Here is a 22948-nt window from a genome sequence, read left to right on the forward strand (position 1 = left end):
TGAGCTCCACCAAGTGTCACTACGTACTGAGGTTCTAACTGTCCCAGGTATTGCGAAGGATGGCTCTAGCCTTGGTGCCATGGAAGACACCAAGCACTTGGAGCTTTCCGTATCACCTATCCTTCAAGGAAAATTTTGCAAACAGATACATCATTGACCACAAGTCCACCAGCAAGTGGTCATCACATAGCATCCTCGAGACCCGGCAGGAAGAAGGGGGGTGCAGATCTTGGTTTGCTGAGCAGACTGTCAAGGTCATTGGGCAGACTCCCTCATCACCACAACTTTCGAACAAGCACTAAGACGTAGCTTGGCTGGTGGTGAGAACAGCACTGCTTGTCAGATCCTTGTGTGTGCGCCACAGTGTGCTACCCTCAAAGTGGTTGTGGAGGGCAAGAGACTGTCACACATCTGCTTCTGGAATGTGCCTTTGCAAAGAAGGTCTGAAGAGAGATGCAGTGGCTCGTGTCAAGGTTTGTCCCTGGACTCTGTGCTCCATGGTCTGTTCCCCGGGATGCACACAAAGACAAATGTCGACTCCGCCTGGAAGACTATCAACTTAGTGAAACACCCTCTTTAATCTGCCTGAAACCTGTTAGTCTTCCAGTTAAAGAGTTTACCTTGTTGTGGACTGGCACGTTCTAAGGTCCAGCAGTAGATGCTGAGGAACGCACTAAAGCTTGCGGCAGCTGCTGCCAAGGTGCAGTAGGGCAAGATTGCCATCTGAGGTATTTCTACCAAAGTATAACAACGGTCCATTTCGTTGTCGGATCTCAATGCCTCCAAATGAACAGAAATAGTTTCCTGCAGAAGTAGAAAATGCCTTTTTTTTTGCAGCTGTACACAAGCTCTGAGAAATGTCAGAATTCCATAGTTTCGTTTGTTTTTTCTCTCTGCAAAGAATGTACAGAACTGATTTGGAACATTTGAATGTACTTCTAGATGATTTATTGGACATAGTATATTTTTGAGGAAAAAAAACTTTCTGATCATTCATCAATTTCAGGTGGAAGACATGTTTGCTATTCACCTCTTGTACCCTCAGTTGCACAGACTGACTATCCTCTCTAATTAATCAGTCCACCACACCACTAAGGTTTGCAGGTCCATCCAGATTTGTCACAGCCTGCATAGAGGTTTAGGTGCTTTTATTCATCTCAGACTCTATGGCTAAAGGACAAAAAGACTGACCTATGCTTCTGCTGCTGGTCGTAGGGCAAGAGTACCTACTGGAAATACCTGCGAGTCCATAATAGTGGGCTACAAGATAGACTGATCCATTCAGTGGTCAGCCATACATCATTGAGTCGCACACTTGCTGCAGAATCAGAGAATATGGGTTCCAGTTCCTCTTCAGAGCACTGAACTCAAAAACACTAAGATGATTTTCTTGTCATTGATGCTGAGTTTTGGTTGAGACTTTAAACGGGGTACTGAAGTACCCTTCTGCGTGACCATAGAAACAATCCCGTAACATAATTTAAATGAAGGACAAGAGAAATTCTCCCCATTGTACAGACTGATATTTATTTCTGAAGCAAGATCACAGGTTAACTGTTTATTATCACACAGTCCTTGTCGGAGCTTGCAGTATGCAATTTGGCTCCAAGTATTCCGTATTGCACAGTGACTATTCTTCAAAACTACTTATTTGGGTAAAAAAGTATTTTGCAATATCCTGAGAGCACAAAATGGACAAGTTTGCCTTTTCTCTGAAATTCACTGTGCAAGTTCAAAACAGAATCTTTAATTGACTGAGGTATTGCCAAACAGCAATGCCTGTGTAACTGTGCCTGAGCACAGGTCAGCGACCTTATTAGAGGAAGGAAGAAAACTGAGAATAAACATGCTCCTGAGTGAGATACAATCCGATTTTCACAGAACACGCATCAATGTGAAGTTTCACTTCCAACACTGCTGAATGACTTTGTTAAACATTGCTGAACAAGGTATCTTCTATTGATTATATGCTTGCTGTCTTCTATGTTATCCTTTACTAAGGACATAATCTGCAGATCTGCCTAAGCGAATACTGCTTCACAACTAATTGGTGCTAGAGGGAGAGTCATTGTCCTATGTTGGATTAACAACTGACTTGCATTATTCTACATCTGGCCTCCACTTACTCTTCCCATTGTTAATCTTTGGTGAGTGCTGAGTTGTATATCATCCAAGGATGGCAGAATAAATCATGTTATCAAATTTGGATGGAGGGCAAAGGAAATTCACTGTTGACCGTGATTCCTTCATGTTTAAATATGGCATTCAACAGCCTGATTAACAGTGATCCCTTGAATGAGTCATTGAGTTTTTGTGCTTCCTTGTGATACTGTATTACAATATAAAAAGGGGTGATAGGAAGCAGCAAGAAAAGCACATTCAACGCACTGGTTGTGTCAACAGCGATTTGAGGAAAGTAATTCACTCGTCCTAATTTATCTACACAAAAGAACTCTTAGAAACTGCTGTTCCCATCGTTGAATGGTTTCAACAAGAAGTCTGACATGTTTGCCCTCACTTCATCTGTCTGGAAGTCTGTTCCACATACTGAATTGAATTAGCTTTATGTCACATGTACTCGCATTTGTACAGTGAAAAGTTTACAAGTCACCACTTACATCGCCATCTTAGGTACAGAGGTACCTAGGTACAGATTCTTGAGTGCAAATTCTGAGAAAAAAATAGAATAATAAGAAGTCCAGCATTACAAACCTTCAAAAGTACAAAATCACAGAGGAATCACTCTTTCTGTACGTTGGGAATTTCTTAATACCCATTCATATGGGGGGAATTTTGTTTTATTTTACAGCAGCCCACTTGCTCACAAGAATGAAGAAATGTTCTGGACTCTATCCACATAGCAATCTCATCTAACTGTGTAAAATCATCAATCAGACTCTCCTTTTCAACCTGAAAAGTTTGAAATGTCTCATTCTTTCCTCATAAATTTATGCACCATCAGTCACAGTGACGTTCTTGAATTCTTCCATCCTTGAATGTCTGCAACAATTTGCGTTCATACAGCGTCCTTCACATAATTAAAGTTCGCAAGATGCTTCATCGGAGCATTACGAAATAAATTTTGGCACCAAGCCACAAAAGGAAATACGAGGTCAGGCAACAAACAGCTTGATCAGATGTTAGGTTTTAAGTGTTCTTACCAAATGTGCAAGAGTTTGAGATGCAGAGAGGTTTAGATGGAAACTCCAGACCTTTACTAAAATCAGCAGCAAGAACGAGACACCATCCTCAAAACCTCAGTTTGATCTGAATCCTCTTTAATCACATGGTTTAATAAATGAAATAGAAATAAAGTGCTGGAGAAGCTCAGCAGGTCTGTAGACAGAGAGAGAAACAAAGTTAACATTTCAAGTCCGCTACGGCTCTCCTCCAGAAGAAGACTAATCTCGGACTGAAGAGGTTAATTTTGTTTCTCTCTCGACTGATACGACCTGACCTGCTGAGTTTCTCCAGCACTTACTTTCGTTTATTCCAGACTTCCAGCATCCAAATATTTTGATTTTATTTGAGATACTATTGGCTGACCTTTTTGGCAAAACTGTTCTATTAAGTCGAAACTCCAGCCTCAGCTATCATCAGAAAACTCAGAATAATCAGTGACACTGAACCTGAGAGCCTTCAGGCTCAGTGCAACATAAGGCCTTGTTGGTTTTATTTTCAAACCAGATGGAAGGACTTCCACTTAATTGCAGAAGACTCATCCCTGCTTCTGTAATGCACTTTAGCCTCAACTGGGCAGTGCTTTCAGATTGGATCACCAGACTTTATGAAGGAAGCGAGGCCTCCCCTGGACAACAGAAACAGGACCAAATGCAATGGCTGATGGATTGTAGCAACATGGTTAAGTGAGAAACTGGAGTTCTTGCAGCAAAGGAAATTGAGGGGAGATTTGATAAAGGTGAACAGAATTCTGAGTGGTTGAAATAAGGTTAACAGATCAACTGTGCCCGGTAGCTGACGGTAAGGGACTCAGATTTAAAGGTTTCTACAAGAGAAGTATGGAGTAAGTACATGAGAAGTTTTTGATGCAGTGAGTGATAGTGACCCAGTATTAGCCACTAACACGGCTGGTGGAAATAGACATGATCAACCATTTCACAAGGAAATTGGATAAGCACTTCAGGGAAATAAACCTACAGAGTTGCAGGACAGAGTTTGGCAAAGTGACTGACTGAAACACAAACAGAAAGTCCTGGAGAAACTCAGCAGGTCTGACAGCATCAGTGGAAAGAGAGGTACAGTTACCCTTCATCAGAAAGCTGATTGAATTGCGCTCTGGAGAGCCAATTGAGACACAATGGACTGAATCTCCTTCTGTACCTAAATTATAATGTTGTATTATGACACTGGGCTTGGGCAGGACAAGAAGGTGGATGAAGAAGCTCGCTCATCCAGATGTATCTCCAATGACCTCGTGCCTGAAGAGAAGAATTGAGTGCTGACTAATCTAGGTTCAGTGATAGTGAAGGGCATTGAGGCTTGTGTGCCATTTAAAAATTCATTGCCTGTCTCTTTCACAGGGTTTGGAATGTCAACACAGAGTGACATTGAGGAGTCGCCTTTCCTGGAGTCACAATTGCTAAGCAAAAGACACTTAACATGTTCGCCTGCCGCCCTTTCAGCTCTGTGACCTTGAAGTCTGGATAAGAGGAAAGCCTTTTGTGTTCAGTTGCACTACACCCCTGCTGAGATTCACTGACTTTTGTGCTGTGGGCTGCTCCATTCATGTACCATTACAACCCCCACTCATATCACAAAGGCCTCACATAGCGTTAACGGCCTGCTCATTGTGAAAGAGAAAATAAGCAAGCTGCACACAGTCTTAGAGCAACAGAATTTCCCAACATCGGTGCCAGCTATTTGAAAAGCAAGTTTTCTTTGATTGGGGATGAGTCACTGGATAAGGCCACCACTTACAGCCTGTCCCTCCTGACCCTGACAAAGTGGTGGTGGTATGCCCTCTTTACCCACAGTTTGAGACAACTCAGTGGCCTGCTTGACTTGTGGGAGGCTTCTTCAAAACCATCCTTTTTTACATGTGGGCCAAGTTTTGCTGAGCCTTACAGGGGTACCCATCTGAGGTGCTATCTGCGCTTGTCATCTTCAAGGGCTATGATTTGATATGGGCTGTGTGTGCCAGGTTAACAGTCAGTGACACAGCTGAAGGTGCTGACAGCCAAATAAAGCATCACTGCATAGTGATTAGAAAAGGGACTGACGGCTGATTTTCCCTGAACTTACTCTAGCACTGCTCAACTACCATAGCAGTGACATCAATCCATGTGAGGTTATTCACTTTGGAAGCAAAAACAAGAAGGCAGATTATTACCTGAATGGCTGTAAATTGGGAGAGGGGAGTGTGCAGCAGGACCTGGGTGTCCTTGTGGACCAGTCGCTGAAGGTAAGCATGCAGATGCAGCAGGCTGTAAAGAAGGCAAATGGTATGTTGGCCTTCATTGCGAGATATTTCAAGTACAGGAGCAGGGATGCGTTGTTGCAGTTTACATGGCCATGGTGAGGCCACACCTAGAAGACTGTGTGCAGTTCTGGTCTTCTTTTCTGAACATAGAACATAGAACGTAGAACAGTACAGCACTGTACAGGCCTGTTGTGCCGACTGATATCCTACTAAGATCAAACTACCCTGCATACCCTACATTATACTATCCATGTGCCTATCCAACAGTCGCTTAACAGTCTCTAAAGTATCTGACTCCACCACCACAGCAGCGCATTCCACATGCCCACCACTCTCTGCGTGAAGAACCTACTTCTGATATCTCCCCTATACCTTCCTCCAATCACCTTAAAATTATGCTCCCTCATAATAGTCATTTCTGCCCTGGGAAAAAGTCTCTGACTATCCACTCTATCTATGCCTCTCGTCATCTTGTAAACCTCTATCACGTCACCTCTCATCCTTCTTCGCTCCAATGAAAAAAGCCCTAGCTCCCTCAACCTTTCCTCATAAGACCTGCCCACCAGTCCAGGCAGCATCCTGGTAAATCTCCTCTGCACCCTCTTTAAAGCTTCCACATCTTCCTTATAATGAGGTGACCAGAACTGAACACAATATTCCAAGTATGGTCTAACCAGAGTTTTATAGAGCTGCAGCATAACCTCACGACTCTTAAACTCAATTCCCCCGCCAATGAAAGCCAACACATCATTCCCCTTCTTTACAACCCTATCAACTTGGGTAGCAACTTTGAGGGATCTATGGACGTAGACCCCAAGATCCCTCTGTTCCTACATACTGCCGAGAATCCTGCCATTAACCCTGTATTCTGCATTCAAATTCGACCTTCCAAAATGAACCACTTCACACTTTTCTGGGTTGAATTCCATATGCCACTTCTTTGCCCAGTTCTGCATCCTGTTAATGTCCCGTTGGAACCTACAACAGCCCTCCACGCTGTCCACAACTCCACCAACCTTCATGTCATCGGCAAATTCCTTCTGAGGAAGGATTCTCTTGCTCTCGAGGGAGTGCAGCGAAGGTTTACCAGGCTGATTCCGGGGATGGCGGGTCTGATGTATGAGGAGGGATTGACTAGGTTAGGATTGTTTTCACTGGAGTTCAGACTAATGCAGGGGGTTCTCCCAGAGACTTACAAATTTCTAATAGGAATAGACAGGGTAGATGCAGGGAGGATGTTTCCGATGGTGGGTATGTCCAGAACCAGGGGTCACAGTCTGAGGGGTCGTCCATTTAGGATGGAGATGATGAGACATTTCTTCACCCAAACAGTGGTGAGCCTGTGGAATTCACTGCCACAGGAAGTAGTCAATGCCAAAACATTGAATGTATTCAAGAGGCAGCTAGATATAGCACTTGGGGCGAATGGGATCAAAGGTTATGGGGAGAAAGCAGGATGAGGTTACTGAGTTGGACGATCAGCCATGACTGTGATGACTGGCGGAGTAGGCTAGAAGGGCCTTCTCCTATCTCCTATGTTTCTATGTATTCCTTTAACATAACCAAGTGTCTCAACGTGCTTCATTGGTACATTGATTTATATAATCAAAATATACAATACATTGATATGTTTTCTAGATTGCTATAGAACAAGTTAATGATACATGGAACCAAATGTTTGGCCAAAGAAACTGAAGTGTAAAGGACAGTCTTCACTGAGACAGTGTTAGCATGATGGAAAAGCTGAAGGAGAGAATTCCAGAGCTTTAGGCCCTGAAGATATTGCAGACAAGGGTTGAATAGTGATAGGTGGAGATACACCTAAGGAGTGGAGATACACCTAAGGACAGAGTTGGATGAATGCAAAAATCTAGAAGGGCAATAGAACTGGAACTGATGACAGAGATAGGGTGGGGTGGGAACCAAAACAAGGTAAAGTAAAAACAAAGCATCAATGGAGCAAGTGCCAATAATGATTGATGACCACTGAATGGTGCTTGATCCAAGTTAAAACGTGGACGCCAGAGTTCTGTATCACTTCAAACTTATGGAGAGTGGAAAGTGGTCAACTAGCCAGGACAGTCTGTGAACAGCTGAACTTGGAGCTAACAGATTTGCTGATACAAGGTGACACAGCCAAAGTTTCTGAGCTGCTGTTAGCGTGAATCTGAAAAGCTAAACAGCAATCCAGTTTAAAGTAACCTGCACATGAGAACTGTGGTTGAAGAAAGCAGACATCCCCAGTTCCAATCAGTCTTAGAACGGGTGATTTAACCTGCAACATTGCCAGTATGCATCAACACAGTATCACTTAATGCAGATAACTGACAGCCATCATACAGCATCGCACTTCCAGCAAAAACAAATTGAAAATAAATTCTGGTGTATGTGCTTGATCCGAACCATTTTCCAAAAGAACAAAGCAAGACAAAATGAGTTTCTGAAAATGATGTTTCAAAAAAATGATTTTTAAAAAATGATTATCAAGTCTCTGAGAATTAGCGAGTTCTCTGTGTGTGAAATACTCTATTGTAAAGTAATAAATCTGCATGGAAGCATGCAATGACATCCTGGGGAATTGCGTTGATGTTTGTGGAGCCCAGTTGGCCAGCTGCATTGAAAAGGCTGCATTAGTATCTTTCCAATCCTCATCCAGTCTAATAACATCTATTCACTGTTTCAGGAAGTCTCCACTCTGCGCAAATATATGTAATTAGTCCATTGCTGTATCATTTAGCATCTAATTCCAGGAACCAATAAGCAATCAATCACCAATTTAAGAATGATTAGAGATGAAGATGTCAGCTTTCTTGAACCACAACTCTTCTTGCAAGCTACTTCAAACTGGAGTGCTCAGGCATCATCTCAGATTAAGGGGTTGCACATTTCTTCTCTCAGAGGGTACTCAAACTGTGGAATTCTTTCCTGCGGTGCGTGGTAGAGGTTAGGTCGTTACATAAATTCAATGTGGACTCAGACAGCTTTTACGTCAGTAAGAGAACTGAGGGCTCTGGGGAAAAGACAGTAGAGCTGATGATGATCAGATTAGCCATGGTCTCAATCAAAGGTGGAGCAAACTCAATGGGCTGAATTGCCTACTCCTACTATTTTGTGATCCCAAGCCAATTACTTTTTTTCGGATCCGTTCACAGATGTAGGTAAGTCCAGCATTTATTGCCCATCCCAAAAGGGGTGACCCACCTTTTGATTATAACTGATTGTCTTGCTCAGCCATTTCACAGGTCAATTGGGAGTCAACTACATTGCTGGGAATCTAAAGTCATATGTAAGCCAGAATAGGACAGGATGGCACATTTCCTCTTTGAATAACAAGACAATGCAAGGCATATTTTTACAATAACTAATACTTGCATGAACACCACGACTGGTTCTAGCTTTTTTATTCCAGCATCATTTAATCAACGACTCTATGTTCCCCAGCTGCCATGACTGCAGATGAACTCAACTCATGGCTATAGACCATTCATCCAGCTCTCTGGATTACTAGTCCAGGAATATACCTACCCACGGTGCATCATTCCTGCCCTTATTCTCACACAGGACTGCAACCCTTAAAGATGACCCTAGATGTTTGTTTCCATTTTTCAGCAACATCTACTCTCCTAATGGTGAGTCTGTCACACACAGTTTTGGGGTAGCTCCAGAGAGTTCCCCTGCATCATGTGAAAATACAAAGGCTTAGAGATAGCAAGAACTGCAGATGCTGGAGTCCGGGACAACACAGTGTGGAGCTGGAGGAACACAGCAGGCCAGGCAGCATCAGAGGAGCAGGAAAAGTTGACGTTTCAGGCGGGACCCTGCTTCTGTGTTGCTCCAGCTCCACAAAGTACAAAGGCTCTCCTTTTCCCAACCAATAACAGGGTACATGCAAATCTTAACACAAGGCACTGGACAGTGATCAGGATCAGAAAAATCAAGCTGACTTGCCCAGGAACAATGCACGCTGTCTGACACAAGTGTGCACTCACTTCACTGCTATCTTCCCCAATATTGCAATAAACCCTACATTTGTTCACTGAATTCTTTCCAATAACCACTCTTTTTGAGGGTCATGGAATGGGTGAATTGTCCCTGACAAAATAATACGGTATAATACACCCTCTCATTTTAGACACTAAATCTGCAAAATCACATTTGACCCGAGGATTTTTTTTTTCCTTGCTTCATTTAGTGCAAAAGGTCATCTGCATCCTATTCTGGAAGATGATGGCAGACTCAATCACTGTTCCCTCATTATGAGCTGCAAACATTCCCGGGTAATGTGGCAGCTGAACACAATTACCTTCCAGACTCTGTTCCAGTCTAACAATTGTTGCCATTTAACGTAGCTTCTGGCTGCTAAATCCTTCATCTGCAAAATGAGACAGAAAGACAGGACATTCAGGAGATGCTGATGTATTCTAACAAACACTCAAATACTTTTTAAGGCAAGGTAAAGTTCCAAGTCTTCCCCAGTTTGCAATAAAGGGAGATGCCAGTGTAATTTCATTCCGAATGTCGCTAGACAAAAATCAGATTTTTCACCCCCAATTAAAAAAACCATGTGGTGTATTCACCAGACCAGACCTATGACAAGTCACCTGAAATGGCACCACTGGTTTCCAAAGGGTATAATGACGAGTACCAAAAAGCTGAAAAGGAGATGAAGGTGCTGGAAAGCTGCCTGATACTCACACTCATGAAACCTTCAGATTCTCAAGGTTGTCATATCCTGGGCAATGTTTCCCCTCAGCTCTCATACTGATCTGTAGTTATTACTAAGCTGGAGAGGTTTTAGAAAAGATTTACCATCATGTTGCCAGGAATGGAGGCTGTGAGTTATAACAAGAGGCTGGATAGGCTGGGAAGTTTTTCACTGGAGTTTAGGAGGTTGAAGGGTGACCTTATAGAGGTTTATAAAATCATGAGGTCTATAGATAAGGTGAATGGTGGGTGTCTTTTCCCTGGGATTAGCAATTTCAAGACCACGGAGCATATTATCAAGGTAAGAGGAGAATGATTTAAAAAGGACAGGGAGGGCAACGTTTTTACACAGACAGTGGTTCATGTGTGGAATGAACTGCCAGAGGGAGCAGTGAATGCAGGTACAGTAACAACATTTAAGAGACATTTGGATAAAGTACATGAATAAGAAATGTTTGGAGGGATAAGGGCCAAGCACCGGCAAGTGGGACTAGTTTCATTTGGGATTGTCGGTATGGACTGGTTGGACCGAAGGGTTTGTTTCCGTGCTGTATGATTCTAAAAGTCAAATTAAAGATGGAGCTATGTACTCCAAGAAGCACTTGCCTCTCATTGTTAATGTCAACAACTGGCTGTTCTAGAGGGAGGTTACCCACCTAATGGGTGTTTTTGGGAAAGGCAAGATTACCAAGCACAACGACTCTTCGTGGGAAAGAGGAGAGATACCAACATGTGTTGGTTTGTATATTTTGAGGATGTAAATTCAGGCATTTAAAGAAATTTTTTTTTGTTGAATTCTAATGGACACTGGTACAGAACCTTGAACAACAATATGGCCCCTGCCCTCCAAGAATTTTGAATCCTTTTGACTGAGTGTCGCTTCCTTGCTTCTCTGGAGTCATTTTAGATCATCATTGACACTGCAATTTTCAACCTATCTAGCCCCTGAAAGAGCTGCTCCAAGGAGACGACTGTGTCCCAATCAATTCACAGGAAAACACTGACTGTCAGCAGAGGTTCTGTGAGGAAGAATAAACTATGTTTTGTGGTTGTTCAAGGGCTTAACATACCTGCCAGCAAGAAGGTATCTTCTGTTCCAACAAATTTCATTGACCAGTTTCAGGAGGTTGCATTACAGATGGTTCATCTGGTTAAGGAACAGAGATACATTTACACCAACATGGAACCATTCCATTTCATGCTGTTGACACTTGCAACTTTTCAGTCCCTGGCTGTCCCTGCCTCCTGTAATTTTTTCTGCAGTTTGGCTAGACAGGACACAGTTCTCAAAATAGCGAGACGGTTAATATCAACAACACTTTCATCTCAGAAAATACCGAATAGCAATCCTAGCCATTTGGAACTTCCCAAGTACAGAACTATCAGTGCCATTTGTACTGCCTTCAAATCTTGCCAATCAACAGTTTGACACATAGTCAACCTCAAATCTGGCTTATTTCAACACATCAGCACTTTCCAAGTTAACTAAATACTGAGCAGATGAAATAGGACGGTGCTCCCTCCAGAATGCCAATGTGCCATAAGAGGACAAGTACTTCTGAATAAGGACATTTAACATTTTTAGTTCCCATCATAAACATCTGATTGGCTTTTAACATTTAATGCTTAATACTGAACTGTGCAGATGATTTTGTGGATACCATTAATTGTATGGAGACTTTCTGAACTGATTTCCTGTCAGACATAATACCTTGATCAGTGACGGGTCAGTTGGCCGTACTCACATATCTCAATCAGAAGGTTATGGGTTTCACTCCTGCTCCAAACAGTATTATGTCTACAGCACTCAGTGAAATGCAGATCAAGCTACACTGTCAGACACATCATCTTTTGAATGAGATCTTAAACCAAAGCCCTATCAGTCCTCTCAAATGGACATTAAACACGCATGATAAAAACCAAAGAACTTGGATGCTGTAAATCAGGAATGAAAAGAGAAGTTGCTGGAAAAGCTCAGCAGGTCTGGCAGCATCTGTGACGAAAAAAATCAAAGTTAATGAGTCGGGTCCGGTGACCCTTCCTCGGGGCTGTTGTGCTTCCTGTTAGACAACAAATAGTTCAGTTCCCAAGCACTTCAATAGTTGTAAACATCTGTAGATCATGAAAGATTTGAGATCAGTGCAAGGTTTTCTTTCAATGACACAGCAGCAGGTACAGGAGACATAAACCCTCTCCATTCTGTGTGGTCATTTGGATCCAAAATGCAAAGGTAAAAGTTCAGATCAAACCCACTTAGATGTTTTTGAATTTGCAGGTGGAAACGACATAAGGATGAATAGCGCAAGTGTTTTACTGGATTCACAGATGTGTGGCAGAGCCCTGTGCTTTTTCTCCCCACTCTACTCACAGTTCCTTTACATCATATATTGAGAGTCAAATCGAACTTAATGGATTCTAATGAGGATTACTTTTGTTTTAAACAAGAATGAAGTGGCCAGTCTCAGACAGATGTTATAGGCGGGCCATGGAGATGGCTGCTGAAACTAATTAACCAAATGCTACACAGGGGGAGCTGTTCTGGTAATTGCAAACTCTGAATATGCGCATATGCTGAATGCTTTTTTGTTAGAGCAGGCTTTTTCATGTGTCAGTCAGACACAGGTCTCATGTGAATCATGTTGAAGACCTGATGGGTGCAGGGAGATAGCAGCCCTGCAATCAGGCACAGGGTTCACACCCTAAATCACATTATACTCACAGCCTACTGGCCATAATCATGACGATACAAGGAAAATATATGCCATTGACTAACAGCTGAAATCCAAGATAACTAGTTGTAGAGCTGGATGAACACAGCAGGCCAAGCAGCATCAGAGGAGCAGGAAGGCTGACGTTTTGGGCCTAGATCCTTCTTCAGAAATTGTGTTCATCCAGCTCTACACCTTGTTATCTCAGATTCTCCAGCATCTGCAGTTCCTATAGCTGAAATCCAAAGTCTGTTCCTGGTAAATGCACTGCCCAGCCATACTGACCAGCAAGACTGGTACTCCAACCTGAGCCAAAGTCAAATTGCCTGATTTTAGTAGGGATGGTTGTACAAATGCAACAATCAGCCAGTCTCTATGTGAGCTAGTTAGAAAAAGGATTGCATATATATTTTTATAACAAGCCCTGAGGCAAGGTTTCCAAGTTTGCTAAGGTCCCAGACATGATACACCAAAATGTTAAGATCCCAGGTCAAGAGGACCGAACTGCCCCATGTTTTATTCACCCACACCGTTGGTTGGCCACAACATAGTTAATTTCAGAATAGATCCCTTCCCTTGTGGTAATGATTCTCTCAGAGCAAATTAATTGATGTTTTTAGGCACAGCCAGTTTAACCAGGCTTTCTTCAGTTAACAACATTGTTAGTTGCAAGGTTTGAGAAGAAATAATAATGCAACACACAAGCACACAGGTCAGGAGTGAGAAGAAAGGCAAAAATAAGATACAAGTTAAACCGAAAAGGTCCTTCTGAGTTGTTTGGGAACAGTAGGTAGTAGAAGGTGGAGACTGTTACATGGGATGGTACCGATCGTGCTGACATTGGTGTTGAGCAGTTACTTTTGAAATTCTTGCTTTTCCAAGTTCATCGAAATTATGTTGTCTTGCTTCACTTCAACAGTGGTTGGTGGGCAGCACACAGAGCAAGAGGTAGTTGTTTTCCTAATTTAGTGGCTATTGTAAAGCTGTGAATGATCAAATAGTCAACAGCTATGAGGTCAGGCCACTAACACAAAGACCAGCAGTTGCTGTCAGTTTTTAAACGCTTTCTTTGTGTGTCCTTGGAAGCGTAAAGCTCAAACATGTCCGCAAGAGATGGCTCCCTGCTGAGAAGGGCAGTGGACAGTCAGTGTCTCATTAGTTCTTCCATTTTTGCTTGTGCAAGATCCTGAGAATCCACTGGGAAGAAAAGTGCACCAACACCAGCATCCTCAACCAAACCAACATCCCCAGCATTGAGGCACTGACCACACCGCACTGGCCGATTGGCTATGATGGGCTGGGCACATTGTCTGCATGACCAACTTGAGATTTCCCAAGCGTGTGCTCTACTCCCAGCTTTGAAATGACAAGTGGGCCCCAGGTAGACAGAGGAAACACCCCAGTGGTAGCCTCAAAGCCTCACTGGAGAAGTGCAGCATTCCCACAGACATTTGGGATTCACTGGTCCAAGACCGTCCAAAGTGGAGGAGAAGCAGTGGGAAGGCATCGAGCACCTCGAGACCTGCCTTTGGGAAAACGCGGAAGCCACGAGAAACCAGGAAAAGGAGTGCGCTGCCACACCAACACTCCACCTACCCCTTCCCGTGACCACCCCCTGCCCCAAGTGCAGCAGAGCCTGTGGTAGCCGCATTGGTCTGTACAGCCACCTATGGACTCACCCTGAGCGGAAGAGAGTCATCCTCGCCTACAAGTGACCACCAATGAGCTCTTCCATTTTAGTCTTTCTGTATGCAGTTTCCCCGACTCCGTACAAGTGTGACACTTCACAGGATGATTTTGCATCTTCAGACATGTTTTAGCTGTTGCATGTTGGAATTAAAAGTCTGATATGTCCATTAGTACACTGGAGAGGGCAGATGCATCCTCAGATTAAGGTCTCATCCAAAACAACTATGTCCGACAGTTTAGCACTCAGTAATGCACCTTCTGCTTCAAGGCCAAAGAGGAGGAAGGAGAGATTGGCACTGGGTAGAGGAAAATCCCTTCTCAGTATTATTTAGCAATTGCTTCCTTGAATGTTAGCACATGTGTAATCAGATGATGCCATCAGGCACAGCTGTGGGCAAGCAGACTGCTATTGCACACTGCCTCTGGGCTCTAATGAAGAATGAGGCATACAGCAGGCAGGTCAGCAGCTGGAGCACAAAGTAAGAGAAACCTGCAAAGAGTTTATTTATATTTTTAAAAACAAATGAGAAATTAATTTGTGTGGATCGAGCATCTCTGATGGCTTGCATGGAAATCCTGTTCCAAACAGCATCATCTCCCATTTCCCAAAACCCCCGGGGAGTTGAGGCATACACATCATAATTTTAATGATAGGGCAGAACATCCTGTATAGTGTGCACTGTGGACTGCCCTGACCATGATCTCAGATGTTGTGCAACACAGACTCATTCATTTGCAAAATCAACAGAGTTCTGCTGTTAATGCTTCAAAGATGCTACCCTGTCTGCTGTCACCATTAGAGGGGCCACAGTGTATGATCTTAAAAGGGGACTGCAATCACCGGAATGATGCTCTCAGAAGGCAGATGTCTGAGCATTTGATGCCAGTGTTCTCCTGCTCCTTTCATGATTGGGTCATGATTTACAACATCTGCTGGCAAAATGTTTCCCACAGCCAGTTTCAAAGCTTACAACATGTGAACAGAAAACATATAATTCTCCACTTATACTGCAGTCATGTTCAGTGAATTGCAAGACATGCAGTCATGATGACAGTACTGGAACTGTCAGCCATTGCTCAGTTAGTTGCACTGTCTCACTTCTGGAGTTCACAAGTTCCACTTCAGCTCCAGACACAGGAGCACAAAAATCTGGATTGACACTCCAGTGCAGCACGGAAGGGACCACTGCTTAAATGAGGCACTGAACCAAGACCCAACCTACTGTCTATGGTGGACTTTAAAGAAGCCATTATACTTAAAGTTTTGGCAAAGGTCTGTAGCTCGGGCTGTGGATGAGATTGTTGACTTCCTCGTCGAGCTGGCTTGTTTTTGTTCAGACATTTCGTCACCATGCTAGGTAACATCATCAGTGGAGCCTCCGATGAAGCGGTGTTATTCTACTCCACTTGGAATTTATACTGTCTGGTCCGTTATGGTGAGTAGTGTCATTTCTGGTTTTGATCTACATGGGTTTGTATATGAGGTCCAATTCTATGTTTGTTGATGGAAGTATGGGTAGAGAACCATGCCTCTAGGAATTCCTGTGCATATCTATGTTTGGCTTAGACCAAGCAGCCCGAGCCAAACATCAACATGCATGGGAATTCCTAGAGGCATGGTTCTCCACCCATACTTCAATCCCATATAGATCAAAACCAGAAATGACACTACTCACCATAACGGACCAGACAGTATAAATTCCAAGTGGAGTAGAATAACATCGCTTCATTGGAGGCTCCACTGATGATGTTACCTAGCATGGTGACGAAATATCTGAACAAAAACAAGCCAGCTCGGCAAGCACGTCAACAACCTCAGCCATTACACTATTTTAATGAACAGCAAGGACATGGTCTCTCATGTCAAGGCCAACAGTTATCATTCAACTAATATCATTAAAAATAGATCAACTGATTGTTACTACATTACTGTATGCATGAACTCACTCTGTGCAAATTGGCTGTTTCACTTCCTTGGTATAACAGTGACCACACTTCAAAGGTGCTTATCACTGTCAAGAGTTTTGGGATGTTGTTAGCTGGTGAAAAGTGTTCCCTTAATGCAAATCATGCTTTCACTGTACAAGTATACGTACTAAAAAGTCAAATTTGCCAATATGAAGGGCCTCACATTCTGAAATAATATAGCAGAGGGCACACAAAACACCAGTACTGCCCTATCAAGATGGACCTGTAACCAGGAGCCCAGCTGGGTCGTGGGTCAATAAACCTGTTCCATTTCAGCGGACTGTACCCTACCAGGAATAACTTCAAAACACAAATCATTACAAATGGGAGCAGAGGTGCTGGGGAAACTCAACAGGTCTGACAGATTATGTGGAGAAAAAGACACAGGTAAATTTTGGAGTTCAATTTGGGAACTCTGCAGTAGTACAGAGCAGAGACTGCAGTAGAGAGATCCATTCCATGCAGATGTGAAATAAGCAAACAAAAAGTACAGGAAAAATGGCATCCCCACAGCAAACAACTTGGGATATGGGACAAATGCCTCAAATCCAGGATATCCAGGATGGCTGACTTCATGCAGTTTCTCCATTATACTCTGTACAGTATAAACACACTCTCCAATATAGCCCAGCCTCAACTGGGTTGAAATTGGTTCATCGACATAGACCCAACCTTTCTCCAACCAGTATTAACAACTTTTGATCACAATGTGATAATGAACACATTCCCCTTCATGGGCCATCACAAGTCAATTTGGTTGAATGAATGAATGAAGTTGTTAGTGAACATTCCCTTCACTCACAACAAAAAAAACCACACTCTCGAGTGACACAGCATTTACAACAGGAGTTGGTTGGTCATCCTGTCACGACGAGTTTCACTCCTCAACTTCTTCTCTGCATACTCCTGCACAAGGACATTTCCATTTGTCCTTTGAAAATGGGTCTGCAATCTGATTTTCAGGTCCCGCATGCCACATCTTAATATTGTGTTGTGGGAACAAATGTTTCCATTTTTCCTCTTGTTCCTCTGTCCCATATTTAAAATCTGTCACCCCTGGATTCCACTTGCCAGAGAAAATAGTTTCTCTTTATGTATTCTATGAAAATACCTTTGAAATTTGGAAACTCCTGCACGGACACCCATTGACATTCTCTGCCCAAAGAAAAAAAATCCTAGCTTCACCATCATCACTACATGATTCAACTCCCTCATCTTGAGTGTATTCCAAGCGAATCTCTTTTGTACTCTGCATCTGGAGTTAGGTCTCAGCTCAGCAGTGTAACCAACAGTTACAGGTTTTCTGAGATTGTTCTGTAATTTACTTTTTTAGCCTGGGTCATTGCACAATGTGATTTCCAGATTTATTGTCCCTGCTTTGTGTCTGTGCATGTCTTAACAGGGTGGAGGCTTTGGATCAGGTCTGTCCACCAGGCTGTCAGTCAGTGTTGGTCCCAGCCAGCAGTGTATCTGATGCACAGGTCAGGGACCAATTCTCACCCTCACCCACCTCCACTCCCTAGGTCCTGTCACCATCATCCATGGCAAAAACATCCATCATTACGAAGTACTTTGAAAGGTTAGTAATAGTACACATCAACTCCACCTTCCCAGATTGCTTTGATATGCTACAATTTGCCTTCAGTCACAATAGGTCCATGACAGACGCCATCTCCCCGGCCTTACACTCATCCCTGGAACATTTGAATAACAAGGACACCTATGTCAGACTCCTATTTATTGACTTCGCTCCACCTTCAACACCACAATTCCAACAAAACTCATTTCCAAACTCCAAGACCTAGGAGTCTGCTCCCCACCTCTACAGCTGGATCCTCAAGTTCCTGACCTGCAGAGCACAATCAGTAAGGACAGGCAACAACACCTCCTTCACAACAATCCTCAATATCAGTGCCCTGTAAGGTTGCATACTCAGCCTCTTACTCTATTCCTCATACACTCACAACTGTGTGGCCAAATTGAGCTCTAACTCCATTTCCAAATTTGCTGATGACACCACATCGTGGGTTGCATCTCAAACAACGAGGAGACAGTACAGGAAGGAGATAGACAGTTTAGTGGCATGGTGTAAAGACAACACTCTCTTCCTCAACGTTAGTAAAATGAAGGAGCTGGTCATTGACTTCAGGAAGCGGAGTGGAGGACACCCCCTGTCTGTATCGATGGCGCTGAGATGGAGGTGATCAAGAGCTCAAGTTCCAAGGAGTAAATATCACCAATGATCTATCCTGGTCCACCCATGTCAACACTACAGTCAAGAAAGCACACCAACGTATCTACTTCCTCAGAAGGCTAAGGAAATTCGGTATGTCCACAATGTCTCTTAACAATTTTTATCGAGGTACCACAGAAAGCATCCTATCTGGATGCACCACGGCTTGGTATGGCAACTGCTTTGCCTGAGACCACAAGAAATTACAGAGAGTTGTAAACACAGCCCAGTCCATCACGAAAAACCAGCCTTCCTTCCACTGACTCCGTATACACTTCCTGCTTCTTTGGGAAAGCAGCCAACGTAATTAAAGGCCTCTCCCACCCTGGTTATACTCTCTTCCACCCTCTTCCATCAGACACAACATAAAAATGTTTGAAAACACATACCAACAGATTTAAGAACAGCTTCTTCACTTCTGTTGTCAGACTTATGAATGGACCTCTCGTATGTTAGAGTTGATCTTTCTCTGTACCTCCTCTGTAGCAGGAACACTATATTCTGCATTCTGTTCTGTTAGCCTGATGTACTTACGTAAAGTATGCCGAGATAGCATGCAAAAACAATACTTTTCACTGAATCTCAGTACATGTGATCGTACTAAATTAATCAAATCAAAATGCCTCTTGAATTGTTTTTCAGTCAGAGTTGGTTACGTGGCAGATCAGTCAAGGTCTTACAGAAGGTCAGAAAAGACGAAAAAGAAGTTCAACAGTGGTTGCCATTTCCTATATTCCTCTCCAGGTTACCTTGACACTGTTACTATGGTGTGGTGCCCTGAACTGTACACTAGACTCCTGCTGAGGCCAGATCAGTCCTTTGTAAACAAATTAGCATGACTTCCTTGTTTTCTATTCAAGAATCCAATTCATAAAGCCATGTCCCTCAAGTAATTTCTCAAGTGCCTTATCAATTTTTCCTTTTACTTTCAATGATGAGGAAATTATGGAGCCCGAGATCCTTTCCACTTCAAAAGCTCACCCAATTCCCCCTAAAAGCCTTCACAAGAGTTCCTCTAAATGCACGAAATACACACAATGGGAACTTAATAGGTGCATGTATGAAAGAGGCATAGTATTTCAGGGATTCATTTCATAATTCAGCCACCTTGCAAAACCGGTTCCAGGGGACATTCTTTGCAATAATTCACAACCTTTTGTCACAAATTACAATGTCATCTCCATTGGCTGTGGAGCCAGGAAATAGGCTCCTGAATATGTTTGTGGTTTCAAATCTCTTTCGCTTTCACAACAGGATCAGTTTACCTCTTCTGCACTAACAGCCTTGGCATGAATATGCCACCCTGTATTTGAAAGGCACAACTTCCTGTGGTTAACAGCAACCAAATTAGAGGTGCATTTATGGATTTAAGAAGGAATTGACAGAGTAACTACAAAAGATCTTGAAGTCGGTGGCTATTCTTCTCAGACAGCAATCTGACCTCATTACCTCTGATTGTTCTCAACTACCGTGATTTTTTAATAGAATCCCTACAGTGTGGGAACAGGCCATTCGGCCCAACAAGTCCACACTGACCCTCCAAAGAAAATCCCACCAAGACACACCTATCTACCCTATCCCTGTAACCCTAAAATAATGGCTAATCCACCTAACCCACACGTCCCTGGACACTATGGACAATTGAGCACGGCCAATCCAACTAACCTGCACGTCTTTGGACTATGGAAGGAAACCGGAGCACCTGGAGGAAACCTACACAGACACAAGGAGAATGTACAAACTCTCTGTTCCCTTCTTCATCATTGAGGAAGTCAGACATGACACTCAGTATTCTCCATCACAAAAAACACTGACCTCCATACCTCTTCATCCGCCCTTCTACTATATCAACACATGTTGCTGCTATCTTCATCCATCTCATCTATTCCACTGCTCTGGTGATTGAATTCCCTCCCCTGATACATCAGCTCAAGGCAAACAATGGTCTGCATTCGATCCTGCACCTTGCCACTGGCTGTCAGTTTCCCAAAATTCCAAATAGACAATTCTCAACCTCATATTACTCTGTCAAGGCATCTCCGAACTTTCCTTCTCTCTGTTACCTTTCTCAGCTCTGCAACATTCCATTTCTCCGAAAAAGTCATCTTGTGCATATCTCTTTCTCACTGTTCCACGATTGACAGTTGTGTTTTCACAATCTAGGCTCAGTAGTTTATATTTTGATTTTTAAATGCAACTCCCCATCTGTTATGCCACTGTTTACAAGCTACCTTTTTTAAGATGGGTTATAGAGACCCTTCTTATTAACTCCTTTGAGTCAGCATGGAATTTGGTGCCATGTCGATGCCAATTGTTGTAGTGCTACAAAATGAAATTGGTCAGTCACAGAAGAGGACAATATATGGCCATTCCTAAGCTTCTACTTCATTCTCTAATTATACTCACATCACTACATTACAGCAATGACAACAGCTCCTAGCCAAGCTGTCCACTACAGCTACCATAGTGGCACGTACCCGATGATGTGGAAAGTTGCTTGGTTATGCTCCATTCACACAACAAAAACCAGGATAGATCAAATGCAGACAACAAACACCCCATCAGCCTGCTCTCAATCATCATCTGAGTGAAAGAAGCACAGCAATAACCTGCTCACACTAAATTCCTGATCTCATTAAAGCTTTGATACAAACATGGACAAAAGAGATGAACTCAAGAAGGGATGTCAGAGTGCCTGCCCTTCATATGCAGGCAGCAATTGACCAAATGTGAGACAAGGAGGCCTGAGATAAAATTAATTAAGTTAGTAGGAATAAAGGAAACCTTTCCAGGGTTTGGAATCATTCCGAGCACAAGGGAAGATAGTTGTGGTGTCCCAGTGTCCCAGGACCCCCAGGTCCAATCATCTGCAGCTGTTTCAATAACGTTTGCTCCATTGTAAAGCTAGACATGGGGACGTTTGCTGATGACTGCATAATGTTCTGCATCATCTAGGACTCCTCGGACACTGATAAAATCAGTGATTCGCTACGTCTGCACAGCATTCAGGTTTGGGCTGAAATGTCGCCAGTAACATATGTGTCACAAGGTTGAGGCAATGATCATATTACCACTGCAAAATCTCCCAATGTCCAAATTCCAAGACATATCCTTGATCAGCAACTGAACTTGACCAGCTATATAAATACTGTAGCTGCAAAAACACATCAGAGGCTGGAAATTCTAAGGCAATTAACTCCTTCCAGACTCCTCAGTGCTTGCTATAGGGCACAAGTTATTCTCTACTTGCATGGATGAAGGCAACTCCAAAAACACCCAAAAAATTAATACCATCCAGGGCACAATAGCTCACTGTATTGGCCACCCCATTCGTCAACTTAAACATTCATTCCCACCACCACTGATCACACCTACAACGTCTACCATCTGCAAGGACAAAGCCAGAAGATGCATGGAAAAAACACATGAAAATTCCCTGCCAATCACAAACCAATCTGACATGGAATTATATCAGCATGCCCTTACATCACTGGATCAAAATCCTGGAACTCCCTCGTTGACAGCATTCGGATTCACCTGCAGCAGTTCAAGAAGATGGCCCTTCACCACCTCCTGAAGGGAAAAGAGGAATGAGCAATAAATGCTGGCCTTCCTTGCAGTGTTGATATCCTGTGAATGAACAAGAAACATCCTTCAATGGCTGTAACGTAGTTTCGCACACCCTGGAGTCGTAAATTGCAATGTATCATTGCACATCTTTCTTTTCTCTTTGTTTCTTGAATACACTTTCTTTGGCTGTAGTACTCCGCCCAATCCCTATCTCAGTCCTCATTATTCTTGCACTGACCAGTGAATGGGGAAGACATGGCAGTCAAATCTGTGATAAATGGGACAGACACCCTACCTTTCCACTTGGTGAGAGATGGATTAGTCATGAGATCGGGGCAATGAGGAACACGAAGCCTGCCCTGTTGGCTCAACAATGAACAGTTGAACTGTAAATCCTTCTCACAGCTGAGTTGAGATCAGACAGCTTAGGACAGAGGATCAAACCTGGAAGATACTCACTGGACCATCAAGTTAGGTCCTATTTTAAAACTTTACATTGAAAGGTGAATGCAACTTTAAAAACAAACATACTTCAAAGACTAATAACTTTTTTAACAAGCAATATTAAGATCACACTCTGATTATGTGTAACCCAGTCTGAATATGATGAATTGAAGATCCAATTACCTTCTGCAC

The 22948-nt window shown here is 43.0% G+C and overlaps 1 protein-coding gene across 1 annotated transcript in view; it reads right to left on the reverse strand.

The window, feature by feature from the left end:
* The window catches only part of sema4c (sema domain, immunoglobulin domain (Ig), transmembrane domain (TM) and short cytoplasmic domain, (semaphorin) 4C), a 106111-nt gene extending 83762 nt beyond the window's left edge, over positions 1 to 22349 (reverse strand). The window contains exons 1-3 of the mRNA XM_048618441.1: positions 22229 to 22349; positions 11215 to 11291; positions 9744 to 9812 (exon numbers count right to left, since the gene is read on the reverse strand). The gene's annotated coding sequence lies outside the window, so the exon portion shown is untranslated. The remainder of the gene's footprint in view (positions 1 to 9743; positions 9813 to 11214; positions 11292 to 22228) is intronic.
* Between the last annotated feature and the right edge of the window lie 599 nt (positions 22350 to 22948).

This window comes from Rhincodon typus, chromosome 40 (genome assembly GCF_021869965.1).
Source record: "Rhincodon typus isolate 14 chromosome 40, sRhiTyp1.1, whole genome shotgun sequence".
Classification (NCBI taxonomy): Eukaryota; Metazoa; Chordata; class Chondrichthyes; order Orectolobiformes; family Rhincodontidae; genus Rhincodon; species Rhincodon typus.